The sequence below is a fragment of the Malurus melanocephalus genome, unplaced genomic scaffold (assembly GCF_030028575.1).
Source record: "Malurus melanocephalus ecotype Western Australia unplaced genomic scaffold, MMel_1.1 scaffold_6, whole genome shotgun sequence".
Taxonomy (NCBI): domain Eukaryota; kingdom Metazoa; phylum Chordata; class Aves; order Passeriformes; family Maluridae; genus Malurus; species Malurus melanocephalus.
The window spans coordinates 1,503,547-1,517,094 of NW_026623238.1; positions in this window are offsets into that span (position 1 = coordinate 1,503,547).

Below are 13,548 nucleotides of genomic sequence, written 5' to 3' on the forward strand. Positions count from 1 at the left end.
AGCAAAGGGAAAGGGATCATATTGTGCAAAACTTTACAATACTTAAACTTCAATGCTGAAGCCCAGCCCCTGCAGATGCAGAGAAACAGTTTGTGTGCATAAAGGCATTTAACTGTACAGAAAAAGTATCYATATATGTACAAAGCTTCCAGCACTAAAGAGGACGAAAAAGGGAGGAAATATAAGCTGAAGGTTTACTGTATAGTGAGGAGAAAATGCTCAAAGGCCACTGCATTTGGAACATGTTGAAGTCAGTGTGATTCTCAAAATCCATAATGAAGAAGAGAGGGGTTTTTTGGGTTTGTTTTTCTATTTTTTTTGCTTGCCTCAGTCATAGTACTAATTATTTAGTGGTCTTTCAAACCTTTTGTAATCTCAACTTGAGAAAGCACTGAAAGATATTAATTCTTAGCCATGTGTCTCATAAATGAAGGCCATTCTGCTATACTTAATGACAAGGCTGAGGCAGCAAGATGTCATTTGCTTTTTTCTCGGTTTTTAAATTGCTTTCTAAATGAACTACAGCTGTGAGGGCCAGGTGCTGTGATCCCTTTAGAAAGATCAGGAAATGATGAAATCCAAAATTTCAAAGTGTGATGGATGTCAGCTCCCGATTTGGTGTGTGTGTGAGGTCACCCCCATGCACCTGGTGCTATCTCCACAGCAGAATCACTTTATTGTGGAAAAAAAAAAGAAAAAAGATGCACATGTCGAGTGTAAGAGTAACAATATGAGATGCAGTTTATAATTATCCCTTTGTTTTCTCTTCATCGAGATGGAAATGACGGATATGCAGTGTGTGTGTTTCTTGTTCTAGGTGCTGCAGAGTATATTAAAGCAAGTTTTGAGTAAAATAACCAGCATGGCTGGATGGTGAGATGAGCAGCCACCACACAGGGAATGCTGTGTTAGAAAAATAAGAGCTCACTGCCTAACTTTAATCAATTAGAAATTGTAGCTGCAAGGTCAAGAACTCTATTAGCTAAATTTTATTTTATAGAATATGGGCTTAGGAGGTGATTGAGGTGCACTATAGGAAACAATGCTAATCCTCCAGCCTTTTTATCTAATTCTACAATAATTCCAGAAGATTGGTTGAAAGATTTTAAAGTGCACTCTTGAAATATTATTACCATCTTAATTGAAGAGATAGTTTAATCCTAGAAAATCAGCCCCAGCAAGAGGGATGCTCTGTCAGGAAAGGCACACAAAACATGGACACCAAAAGCCAGAGTCCTGCTCTCTGACACCCTCATTTCGCATGTCGGTGTGCTGCAGCAGCCGCTGCAGATTCTGGGGTATTTGCAGAYACTGCCAACTGCTTCCCCCATTGTCCTTCCTTTTGTGCATTGGCCAAATTTCTCCTCTGAACCAGCACAAAGACTTATTCACACTGGCARTGCACCAAAACGATCCGTCCACAATAGATGAGATGTGTCAAATTCAGCCTCTGAACTGTACAACTCCAGCACAAATTAAACTGTTCAGAGGCTGTATTCTCTGTTCTGTAGACATGACACCTTCTACTCAGTTTTAGTGTCAGAGAATTAAAAATAAAATAGCCCTGTCCCAAGCTTTCCCAGGGATGGGGATGCTTTTGTTGCAGATTAATCCTTCCAAAGATGCAGTTTTACATTAAACACATCTAATTACTGGATTCTGTCAGAAACTCATCTGCCATTCTCAAAGCTCTTACATTGTCAGGCTGATTAGAGACTTTTTGTGAGCAGGGCTTTGACTTCCAGTACATTGTCATTCTTAGGTAGAGTATCCTCAAAGCAATGTGCAGGAATGTGAAGGAAAAAATTAAATTACTGAGTGTAGCTGAAAACTGCAGAGCAGGGTCACCGTATCTTTGAAATAAATGATCAGGATGTTTTATTCACAAAATGCTGTACTTATTACCTGTGGTGAAAATTCTTGGTTTGTTAGGAACTTTTCTATGTTAAATACAGTAACATCACAGCACGTCAAAGAATTGTCTGCAGAAYTCCAACTCAGACAAAGAATTTTAGGATCCTTGTAATAGGCCTAAATGAAGTACATTTAGTTACATCTTATCTGCATTCTGGAAACAGGAAAAATTTTGAAACATCTACCTTAAAAATCACATTTGTACTTTATTCGTTGAGAAAGCCAAACACTTTTGCCCTACCCCATCTGTTTTTATAATATGTCAACTCCAGTGATTGTCAAAAGAATTTTGCATCACCTATCTACTCAAAGATTTCAGAGGATCTACTACCAGGAAAAAAAAGAACTACAAGGAAGTCTTTTGACTGAAGGACAGACTAGGGATTATTCCTAAGTAAGAACCAATGAATTGCAGGTACAAATGTCTGAATTCCTGATATAGAAGCCATGCATTTATGCTTTTTTTATTCAACAGAAGGTTTAGATCCAGACTAGCTTGAAGACCTTCAGATTTACAAAGAGACCATTTGGGCACTGAGATAGATGACAGGCCTTGGTGTCAGATGCCTGCTCAGTTTGRGAGGAAATTTTCTTTAATAATTTTGTTTGTATTGGAATAAGAGATAAAAAGAGTGCATGAGGCTTTTTGTCACAGCACTTCAGCTATGCCTCCACCCAGCTGATTTTTTTTCAGGCATTTGATTCCAGGAAAAGGGGTCCTTTACTTAGATTCAACTGTTCAAATACTCTAAGAAGACCCCACTCTCTCATTTCATGGCAAAGCACACTTTTAAAAGGCAWTGCATTCGAGTGCCTGAACAAGGGCTGAGTGCCATTTAAAGAGTCTCACAAATAAATGATAAAACTATTAAAAATTTCAAACATATTTCCTCAAAAATTTTCACAGTATGTTTGTGGAGAGCACTGTTTGACCATGAGCTGTAACTCCTTGCTGGAGCAGAGGGCATTATTAAGTACTGGCAGTTTCTGGGCTGCTATCCACTAGATTCTGGTCTTTATAAAGTGTTTTGAAAGAAAAGCCAAAGACAGACAGAAACAGACACTAAACAAARTCCCCGGATTGAGATGCTTCTGGGTTATGGGGCTGTCAGTGTTACAAAACTCACTGCTCTGAAGATCAGTTTTGGATATGCCTTTTTATCTGTATCAAATTCTATATCAAAACTCCAGATTGAGATTTCATGTGTCAGAAATCCAGATCCAAAGTCTGTGGTTTGAACCTATTTCTGGTTTTCTGTTGCTTCAGTTTCCAGGAGACACTGTGAGAAAATAAACTCAGAGATACCTTGTGTAATGATAAGCTAATTAAAATTTTAAAAAAGGAAGGAGAAACTCGAACTGCATCACCCTTCAGTCCRATTGGAGCAAATCAATTATTAACCCCTGGGGAACCACTAATTTTTCCAACACAGCTGCAACAAAGCAGCTTTATCCATCCTCTTGCTTCTATTATTTAACAGCTTTATTGCAGTTAAAATGAAGGGATTTTTAATGGTAAAAATTTCTTTCAAATTACCTGTRCTAAATAATTTCAGCTATTTACCTGTCATTGTTAAAGTATTTTTGTCATATTCCATTGTAATACAGCTTGATGTAGTAGGAGAGAAGAATCTTTTGCAGACAGGTTTGAATATATGGYTCCACAGATCAGCTATTTGTTAATTTTATGCAGGCTGTCTCCAGTTTCTGCATCTCACAGTTTGGGCACAACAGGAGGTGACACTGTTAACTGTTACTCTTTTCACTTACTTTTTTTCCCCTAGCTGAACATAAACATATCATTACACAGTTACACTACACTATATTTAGAGTTGATTTTTAACTATCTATTAGATAAAAAGATTTGAGCTGAGCTAAAATACCTGGAATKAACCAGGAAGGTCTAACAGAAAGGCACTAACACAGAAATTCTGGAGCAAGTAAGGTATTTCAATCATGCCATCTATTTCATTTGTTCCTGAGACTTCTCTGACGTGACTGGACAAACTGGTAATGGGTCACTGGAGGGTTCCCTGCATGCAAAGGAACTTAGCCATCAACAGAAAGTTCCTGAGTCCCTTTTGCTCCCTGAGGGCATGTGCTAGGTCTAAATTGTGAAATCTGTGAATGCTTTCTAAGTCTCACTTGGCATCCAGGAAACATCAGAAGAGCCTCTGGGTCTGCTTCTTGCGTATGTTTCTCCAACACCTGGCTGCTTGCAGAGAAAATACGTCTCAGGACAGGAGGAAAGCTTGAGATATTCCAGCAGATCCCCCAGCTGGGATATTCATGGAATGAGACTCAAGTCCATGCTGTGGAGCACTCTGGTTCCACTGCATAATGCAACCTGGTTGCCTCACTTTCTGCAAATGTCTCCCTCTCTCTCTCTCTCTCTCTCTCTCTCTCTCTCTCTCTCTCTCTCTCTCTCTTTAATGATTATATATATATATAATCATTAAAATATTGATAAGATTAAGTCATTGCTACTTTAACCCTGGCAAAATACTTCCAGATATCATGTCCCATAGAACAGGATTCTCTGAACACTAAGATTTCCTCACAGCATCTTTATTGGCTGGTATGATGGAAAGAGGTGTAAGGAATATGTATTCATAACCCCATTTGACAAATAAGTTAAAGAATTCACCTACAAAGTGAWTTTTTTTCCACAKTWCATCTGAACATGATCTGAAACACAGATTCAAGTGTCAGTCATCATCATCTGAGCTGTATGTTTGCAAACCAGACTGGCCTATTCTTCACATGGATCTCCATCTCTGTGTCCTGTAGGAATTGCTTCACTTTTTAAAATTATAGGGCACACTGCAGTTGACACCTGAACCTTTCCACATACCAATTCAGTGCTGTTGCTGCTGGTAAAAAAGATGTCTTTTGTTTTTTTATATACTTCTTTTTTTTCATGAGAAAAAGATGTACTAGGTAAGTCATTTAACTCTGAATGGCTAAAGGTATTAAAATATTGTGTTCAGACAGCTCTCTATGTTCTTCCACATTTGGATGCAATATTTACAATAAGAAAYGTGCATTCACCACTTGAAAATGTAGCATTTGCCAGCAGTTCCCATATCTCTGCAAATATGGCACCTTTCCCCTGTGCTCTGAATGAGTATTACAGACTCATTATCATTGTGTGGTAGCTGGTAAGTGACWGGTTATTCAATGACTTATCCTTGGCTGCAATTCTCTGTTTATCCCTTGGGAAGGAAAACGAACTTTTTAATATACTTAGCAAATTTACTTTGTTGGTGGCCYGTTTCTTATAGTGCAGAGGTTTTCYGCAGAAAAACCTGAAAGCTATAAATAGCTACACAGACCAAAGTAATCTCTAAAGTAATTGCATTAATTCAAATGAGGTCAGTTGAGGCATTAATTGGACTCTGTGATGCTTCAGTGATGCATCAGAGTAACTCAAAAGGCAAGTCAAACACCTGAGATTGAGTGTCTTTCTTTGGGAAGYGGAGACGAAGTGGGGAAGAACCTATGCTGATGGTAACTTTTCTTCATATGCATCCAAGTTGTTATAAACTGTTTTCTGCTTATTCAGTCTTAAATACACCATGGAAAGGAGGTGCTACAAACATCACCTGTCTTAGACATCTGTGCTCCACTCAGAGTCAAAGTGTTTGAGCATCCTGACATGATCCATAGACACCCTGAGCAAAAAAAAAGAAATGTAGGTATTTCCTTCTTRTGCACAGATAGCATGGTGCCTATTTTTAAGAATGAGTTTAAGAATTGTTCTTCTTGTGGAAATGAACATCCAATTTCAAGCATTACTTGCATTTTAATTTCAGYGCTGGGTGCTGCTTCACCAGGGTATTGCCTTCAGTGAGTTGGGCTGTCCCCCTTATAACACAATAATTAATAAGATAAACTGTATCTGTGTTATGGTATTGGGGTTTTTTGTTGTTATTGTTGTTTATTTGTGGGGGTTTTTGTTTGGTTTTTTTTAAGGCAAAACTCTCATTATTTGAGTCATGGGCTACAAACGAGGGACTGGTGTGCTGTGTACAGGGTGAATCTTTATACTGTGAGCCCAAGTTCTTGATGCAAACATCATCAAAGCATTGATCCTTGTAGAAGAAGAAAACTATGGTTGGATGCATGGCTGACTCGGTAAGCAATGAATTAACAGATTGCTGATTCCCTCATACTATACTGAACTGGAAATCAGTACTCAAAAGTCTTCTGGTCTTCCTAGACCATTTTTTAAAATTGTTTCCTTCTATTGAATAAAAGCAATGGGGAACTCTTGAAAGAAAGAAAATAAATATTTGCATCAGATTTAGTTGTCTTAAAGATGAGCATGTAAGTGAAGAGGTTCTGAACCAAGAGGTCTGATTACACCCGAGCAAGGACTCACCGCTGCCACCCTGACAGGAGGCATATTTGACATTTAAAGGCTACATCATAGAGTTAGCTGGCTCCCAAAGTAGTGAGGGTGTTAGTAGAATTCAGATATAGATTTAAACCATCAGATTTTCAGTGTAATAGTTGCAGGTCACGGGGTAGTGGATTCTAGTAGTCAGGGTAATATTTCTAGTCAATGTTTTATTTATTACTGASGGAAACCCACAAACTTTTAAAGTATTGCTAAATGTATTCGTACCTTGAAAGTTGGCATACCATGTTCCAGTAATGGCAGGAAAGAAGAATGCTTCATCTGGAAAAAGTCATCCTCAGGGAACATATATCTGATTTGTAGAACTCTTTTGCATGATCACAAAGTTTGATAAGAAAGATTAATATGTTTTGGCACAGAAACATTGCTGAGCAGAGAATGGGAGGTATATCCTACTGATAGCATAAAACATTCTAACCTGCAGGATCCCTAATAACCCACTATGAACAGAGGTAGTAGGACCCACAGATGTAGAAATAGTTATGACTTCCATTTCTGAGGCAGAATTTTTTTTAAACATCTCACATGTTTTTGAAGTAAAAATTAACCTTATAGGGGAGGAGAATGTAAGATTTATCAGCTCAGTTTCAAATAAACAAGTTGTTTTAGTCATCCTGAATACCTTCATATCAACAGGGGCTCCATAGTTTCCCATCACAAATTTTGGAAGCACCACCTCTAGGAACTTTCAAGAATCTCTTGTGACTTTTGTGTGCTGAAGCAATTGTAAAAACACCACATACATTTCTGTTTTGCTGCAGCAATTGCTCTAAATCCCCACTTCTCACAAAACTGGTGCTGTTTCTGTTTCAAGTTCACATGTTGAAGATTCTGAGTATATTCATTAAATACAAAGTCAAATAATGAGCAGAATTCAGTGTTAGGAACATTATGACAGAAACCATAGTGGAAACACTGTGTTGCAGGACAAATGAAAATGTTATGACAATAAATAATTCATCATTCAACTATCTTCCTCTTTAAGGATTATGCCACTATAGAAAAAAACCCAGAAAAACACACTAGCTAAAAAAGTCCAAGATACTATAGACATTATTGTAGTTGCCATGGTGTGTACACTGCTGAAAATCCTATTCGTGATTGCCTTCTTTGTAATGGAGATTTTAAATGGAGTTAGGTATGGAATAAAAAATAATCTATGGCCAATTTAGCCACTCAGGCAGGGCTAGAAATCTCCTGTTTCAGGCTGCAGTGGGAGATAACTTGCCACAATATGTGCTGATTGGAACTCTGCAAAGTCTCTGCTTCAGTGACTCCTGGAAGAGACAAAAGCTGTGTGCAAATTCAGAGGGGAGGACAAAGCAGGAGAAAGGGARGGGAGGAGAGCACAAAAAGGCACCCGCCAGCAGGAACAGACTTTGGAATTAAATAAGGGATTGTTCTCCTCCCACTGTTCAAAAGGAATTCTTGGAATTTGTGTTAACTAATTTAAAACCCAGCTACTGTCTCAGGGTATAGGGAGAAGAGCAGAACTCAGGTGGTGGAGGATCAGCAGTCCCTGCATGCTTTTAGACTGACTGGACAGCTCTGAAACAATGAAATTGATATCAATGAGAACAATCAATCTCTGTGTGCTGCCTTGAGACATGGCAAGGCTGTTTTTATGGGTTTTGTCACCAGAGTTCATACCAGGCACTGGGTGCTTAAACAGTCAAAAAACAGATTTGAAGTGCAGTATTTTATTAAACAAATAAGCAGACAGCTCAGCCCCAAAACCCACACTGCAGGGCTCTTCTGGCCCTGAAGAAATGACAGAGCAGCCCTTCTCCAAATGCAAGCTTTACTGCCTACTAGTACCTTGCAGAGCACAGCAGAGGCAGGAATGAGGTGAAAAGAAARCAAACCTTAGGCAGAAACTGAATTATTTTAGGATGCAGCTGAGGCTGGGATGTGGTTATGAGCTGTCCCTACTCCCAGMCTGTGAAAATATGCAGGTATGTACATATGTACCCTAAATGTGAAATCTTTACCTCTGAACTGCCATCATGGCTCTCCMATTTTCACAAAACATCTAACAGCTGCCCACTATTTGGAGCTATAACTCCTTGCATCAGGAAATGGCAAAACCAAACTTATGCARATGAAGATAACAGATATCTGAGCACGGGGAGAAGTCAGAGCTGGGGACAGGAGAGAAAGATAGAGCATKACAATTTCTTTTCATTTTTTACCCAGTTTATATGATACCTCAAGTAGGTTCGCTCGCTATGAATATATAAGGTAATTGCTGATCTAAAAGCTAATTGTTACCACAGTGAAAAAAAAGAAAAGGCTCCAAAAMCYGAAAACAGGAGGGTCTGCCATCTCAAAGATGGTTTGTTTCTTTTATGGCAATATAGGCTAATTTTACTTTTTACAGTACTCTTCTGCAAGTTTTTAGCAGATCTGTAACTCTGATGATAAATTTTCTATCCAGTGTGTATTAAGAAACACAGATTATGTTGCAACTTTGTATATATATCTATAATATATAAATATATTTTTGTATATACAATAAAAATAGTACTTTTCATTTTCCATTTTTTTCTTGACCTGATTACATTAATTTTCAAATTATGTTAAAATTTTTTTTCAAATGATAAAAATTCAGAAGAATATACCAATTTAAAATCTGGAAGATGAAATTCATTTATCATTATAGAAAATAGCAATCGGCTCAACTGAACAAAAATAACTCAGGCAGTTAGCTCTCACCAGCTTGCACACTCTACTGATATATTCCATTTACTGCTTTATATCCATCTGCCAAACCCACCTGGGTTTCAGATGGGACATATTCTAGCTCTGTTAATGATAAGCTTCACTCTGTTCCCTATGTCATCCCCTCAACACTTTCTAAAAAAAAAAAGACAAAAATTATACAGCGTGTATTGTGCCATGGTGTATTGATATAACTGTTTCATTAGGTGAAGAGCATATTAACAAATATGTCAGAGAGTGTTTCCTTCTTGTTATGACCCCCAAAATGAGTCAGGCAGAAGTCATATAATCTACAGTTAAAAGCCAAAAATAGGTGAGTTCTGGGTAAAGCAGAGTCATATTTGTTTTTATGAGGTACCTTTCACAATGAGGTTATCTCTAAGTACTTACAGAAATGCTGCAAATGCTACTGTTTTAGCAGCTTAGTTGTAGAAATATATAAGGCCTGCTGGAACTGGAAATAACAATTACCAGTTTAACAGGCTCCTTTGTGGGGTTTACAGAGGGCTTCAGGTCTGCACAGGGGCCATACAGAGACAGCAACATCTCACACTGCAAATGATTTCTTTGTCCTCACATTTCTTAAAGGCCCTAGAGATCCAGGAACCTTTACCCAAACAGATGACATTGCTGCACACTCCAGAGGGGTATCCTGATGAGCAGGGCACACATTCAGTATTTGCCAGGGAGTGGGTAGGGTAGATGAGAAATTCACCCTCACCGCTCTGGGGAAAAAATCATGTATAGTCTTCCTCTTCTGTGACATGTTGCTCCTCCAGTCCTTTTGCAGGAAATGGAACTTGGTGAGCTATTGATATGCCTGTCACAATCGATATCAGAATGAAGAGAACTGGTTGGTGGCACTATCTTAAGTGCAAACTGGTAAGGAACTGAGCATCTCTTTGGTCATTGCTGCAAGAAACATGGACAGTAAGGCATTGCTTTAAAAGAAACCCTGCTCAGAGTGATGAGAAGGCCTTCTTGCATTTTGGAACACTGGAACRCAAGGGCTGGACACAGGAAAAGCATGTCCCCTAAAAGCCCCAGCCCCGCCCAGGAGATAATGAGTCAGTCTAATCACAGAACRGGAACACAATTAATGGTTTAACTGAGTTATTCCTGTTGTGTGTTTTCATATATTAATGAACRTTATGGGTGATATTTTTTCAAGACAATAGATTGCACCAAGTCTTCTTGCTGCACTTTCACAAGGTTGTCCCCTTCTTGGCAAAGGTGGCATTTTGTCAGGCTTCAGTGACTGAAGRCTCTCACCAGTCTAAGTCCAGCAGTTTCCCACAGCGAACATCAGATTTCCTTCACAAACTCAAGGACTGAAATGGCATTATTTTTAGATATTTCAAGTAATTGACTTTTGGCCTTTTTACTTTGCATTCTGACACTGACCTGAGCACTGAGTAGTTCTAGAAACAATTTCTGTGGTAAATGAAGAGTGAAAGAAGGCAATGGTATTTTTACTACATCCCCAAATCAGTCGCAGTGCATAAGAAACATCTTTATCAGCTGAAAATGAGTGGTATTATTAACTGCAAACTTCTCTGTCAGAGCTAATTTTCCAGTCTTCCTGGAGAAGATCAGTTGTGTATGCATCCCTCTCCAAGCACCTGCACAGGATGTGGGCACACTCAAGGACAGGAAAGCTTTCTGTTCCCCTAATATGCAGGTGTGTGCAATGTCAAGCATCAGCTCTACTTTTTCAGGATCATTTCATAATGTACACACAGAACAGTTTTGCTGCATGTCAGCAGTCTGAAACTGCTTTCTCACTGACAGAGATGGGGAAATGCAAAAGTACATGGACAGCTCTGATGGGCAGTTTCCCTACAGATCTTTCAAGAGGGGGATTATTTGTGTTTGTGTTGCATTCTCCAAACCACATTAACAAAGCCTCCTGCAAAGAAAGGAGCATTAGGTGAGGAAACTGCAGATTGCCTTTAAATGTGGCTGACAAAGAAGTTATTTTTATTTAATTCATAGAAACATGACTCAAATAATGAGAAGTAAGGCAGCAGTTTATGATTCATTATTTTCCAGGTCGTTGCTTATTTTGGTATTTCATAGGATAATTGTGGACTTCCCTCCATGAACAAAATGAAGTGAGTTGAAGAGAGTGGTAAGAACAGGTTAAAACTCAAATAAATAGAGGAAAGTGAAACAGTGAAAAATATGAGGCAGAGAAGCTAAGCACATTTAAAGTCATATGCAATTAGTAATTATACGATGAAATAAAACAGAAATAAGGATTGTACCATATAATATTTATGTGGTTGCATGTAATTGCTTCTAATCTTGATGCTTGTGTTTGGGGTCCACTTCTGTCCTTAATCCTGCAAAAATGAAATTTCATACTTTCCAATAGCTCATATCCAATCTTTACATGTGAGGACCCTTTAGTAAATATAGCCATATATTATAAAAATAGTGCATTTAGAAGTGAAATAGAATTCTATTTAGACATTCATTTATTGCTATATTTATGATGCTTCTATATTTGTTTACTTATATCTTAATTATGTAAGTCAGGGGTGGTCTAATCCTAGCAACAATGAGGGCCAGATGGAGATTTTTTGCCCTCCAACTGAGCATGTGACATTCCTCCCCTCGCAGCTGCAGCCTGACACAGGCGTTTGGCTGGTGCTGCTGCTGCCAGAGAAAGGAGATATTTTTGAGGAGGTGAGGGAGAGTGTCCACACTCCCTCCCACAGGTGACATTGGCAGTTTTGCTCCATGTGTTGAGTGTGTTGTGAGCAGGAGATGGGTGTCAGCTGTTTGCATGCTCATGGTGCATGAATAGCTACCTTTCCTCCTTTCCAGGGGGAAGACTCTGCACTGGAAGGGGTTGTTCAATGGTCCACCATGTAACCAAGACAGTAAGACCAGAAGTCTTGCCTAAAATACACTGCATTACAAGACTCTTAGCTGAGTGTATCGTGCTGAGAGCTATACTGAAACCAAGGAAGCTCTGTTAAAACAGGACAAAGCATACCAAAACAATATAAATMCCACTGTTGTTGAAGAAATCAGTTTTTTTCTAATAGGGTATAACACAGCAAGCTTGTGATATGCTATTGGTGTTTTAATACAGGAATTTTCAACTCAAAACCCCAGGTTCATTCAGATTTTAATACAATGTAAAAGAGGAATTTTTCTACCTCTGTCAAAAAAGAGGAAATACTCTGAATTTTATATTTCTCTTCCTGGTTCAACAAAGCTGCTTTGTCCTGACAGTKCAGAGGAAAGAATGAACAGCAGTTGTCAGAGATGCTTTAGGGCTTGAAGAAAAATCTGCTTTAGATCTACCCTTTATATATTTTGATACATATTTATGGAATAGCTCAGTCTCTCCAGTTGTAAGGCTTGAACAGGGATGGRAATAAAACCAGATGAAGACTTCCAGATATAACTCCCTCCAAAACACTTTGAAAATACCTGCCAAAAATGTGAAACAATCCATTCTCAAGTCCCGAGAAGGTTCATCAGCACGGTTTCATCTCTCTGAGAGGTGACTCATCTTTGGCATAGATTATTTACTACACCTAGAAAAAGGTAGAATTTTATCAGAGGAAGGGGAATCATCCCAATTTTACCTTCGGTTTGGCTGTGAAACTGTAACAATCATAAATCACTCCCAGCTGTCTGTGGAATCTCCACTTCAGCACATCACTGTAGGGAAAGGCAACAAGTTCTGCAGCAATCAATCCCTTTTATATCTCTCCACAGACACATAGGCATCATACTGGAGCTCAAACTGTGTTGCTGGCTGAAAAAGATAATTGGTAAATCAAATACTAAATGAAATCACTCAAATGATATTCACTGCCTTGACTTTTCTGAAATCCTGCTTAACCCATGCATGAATGTAACCCAGCAGCTTCTCTTAGTCTTCCTAACCTYTTACCAGTATTCACTCCTGTGGGTGCAATCACTCTCATTGCATGACCCATAAATTGCCTCTCTGCATTTCTTTTTTGTCTGTGGTCATCTCTATGGTCTTCCTTGGATGTAGCCTCTGCTCAGAGTGTTTTTACCTCAGGCATTGGACATGCTCATTTGCAGGGTCGTTATTTCCTTGCTCTGTGAATGCTTTTCCTGATTCCTACCCTACGGTACTTTCTGGGCTGAATGGATCTCTGGCTGTCAGTGATCAAAGCTGTCAGTTGCTGTTTATTTCCTCACCTCTTCAATTTGGCTCCTGGGAGGATGTTTCAACAGACRTTTTAGAGAGACAGAAAAAACCAATATCCTATTAAACTAATGACCCTTGGCTATGCTGTCTACAAATGAATGCAGGCACAGACAATTGCCCAGTTTTCTACTGAAGATCTGTGAACAACAGTCCTATGTGTGTTTCCTAGCTATAAAATGTATGTGTATGCATCTTCTAGAAAAAATATATATATAATTTCCATTTAGCAGTAATTATTCCAGTGTAACTGTGGCACTCCACTAATTGTTTTCTGGTTATTAAGAAT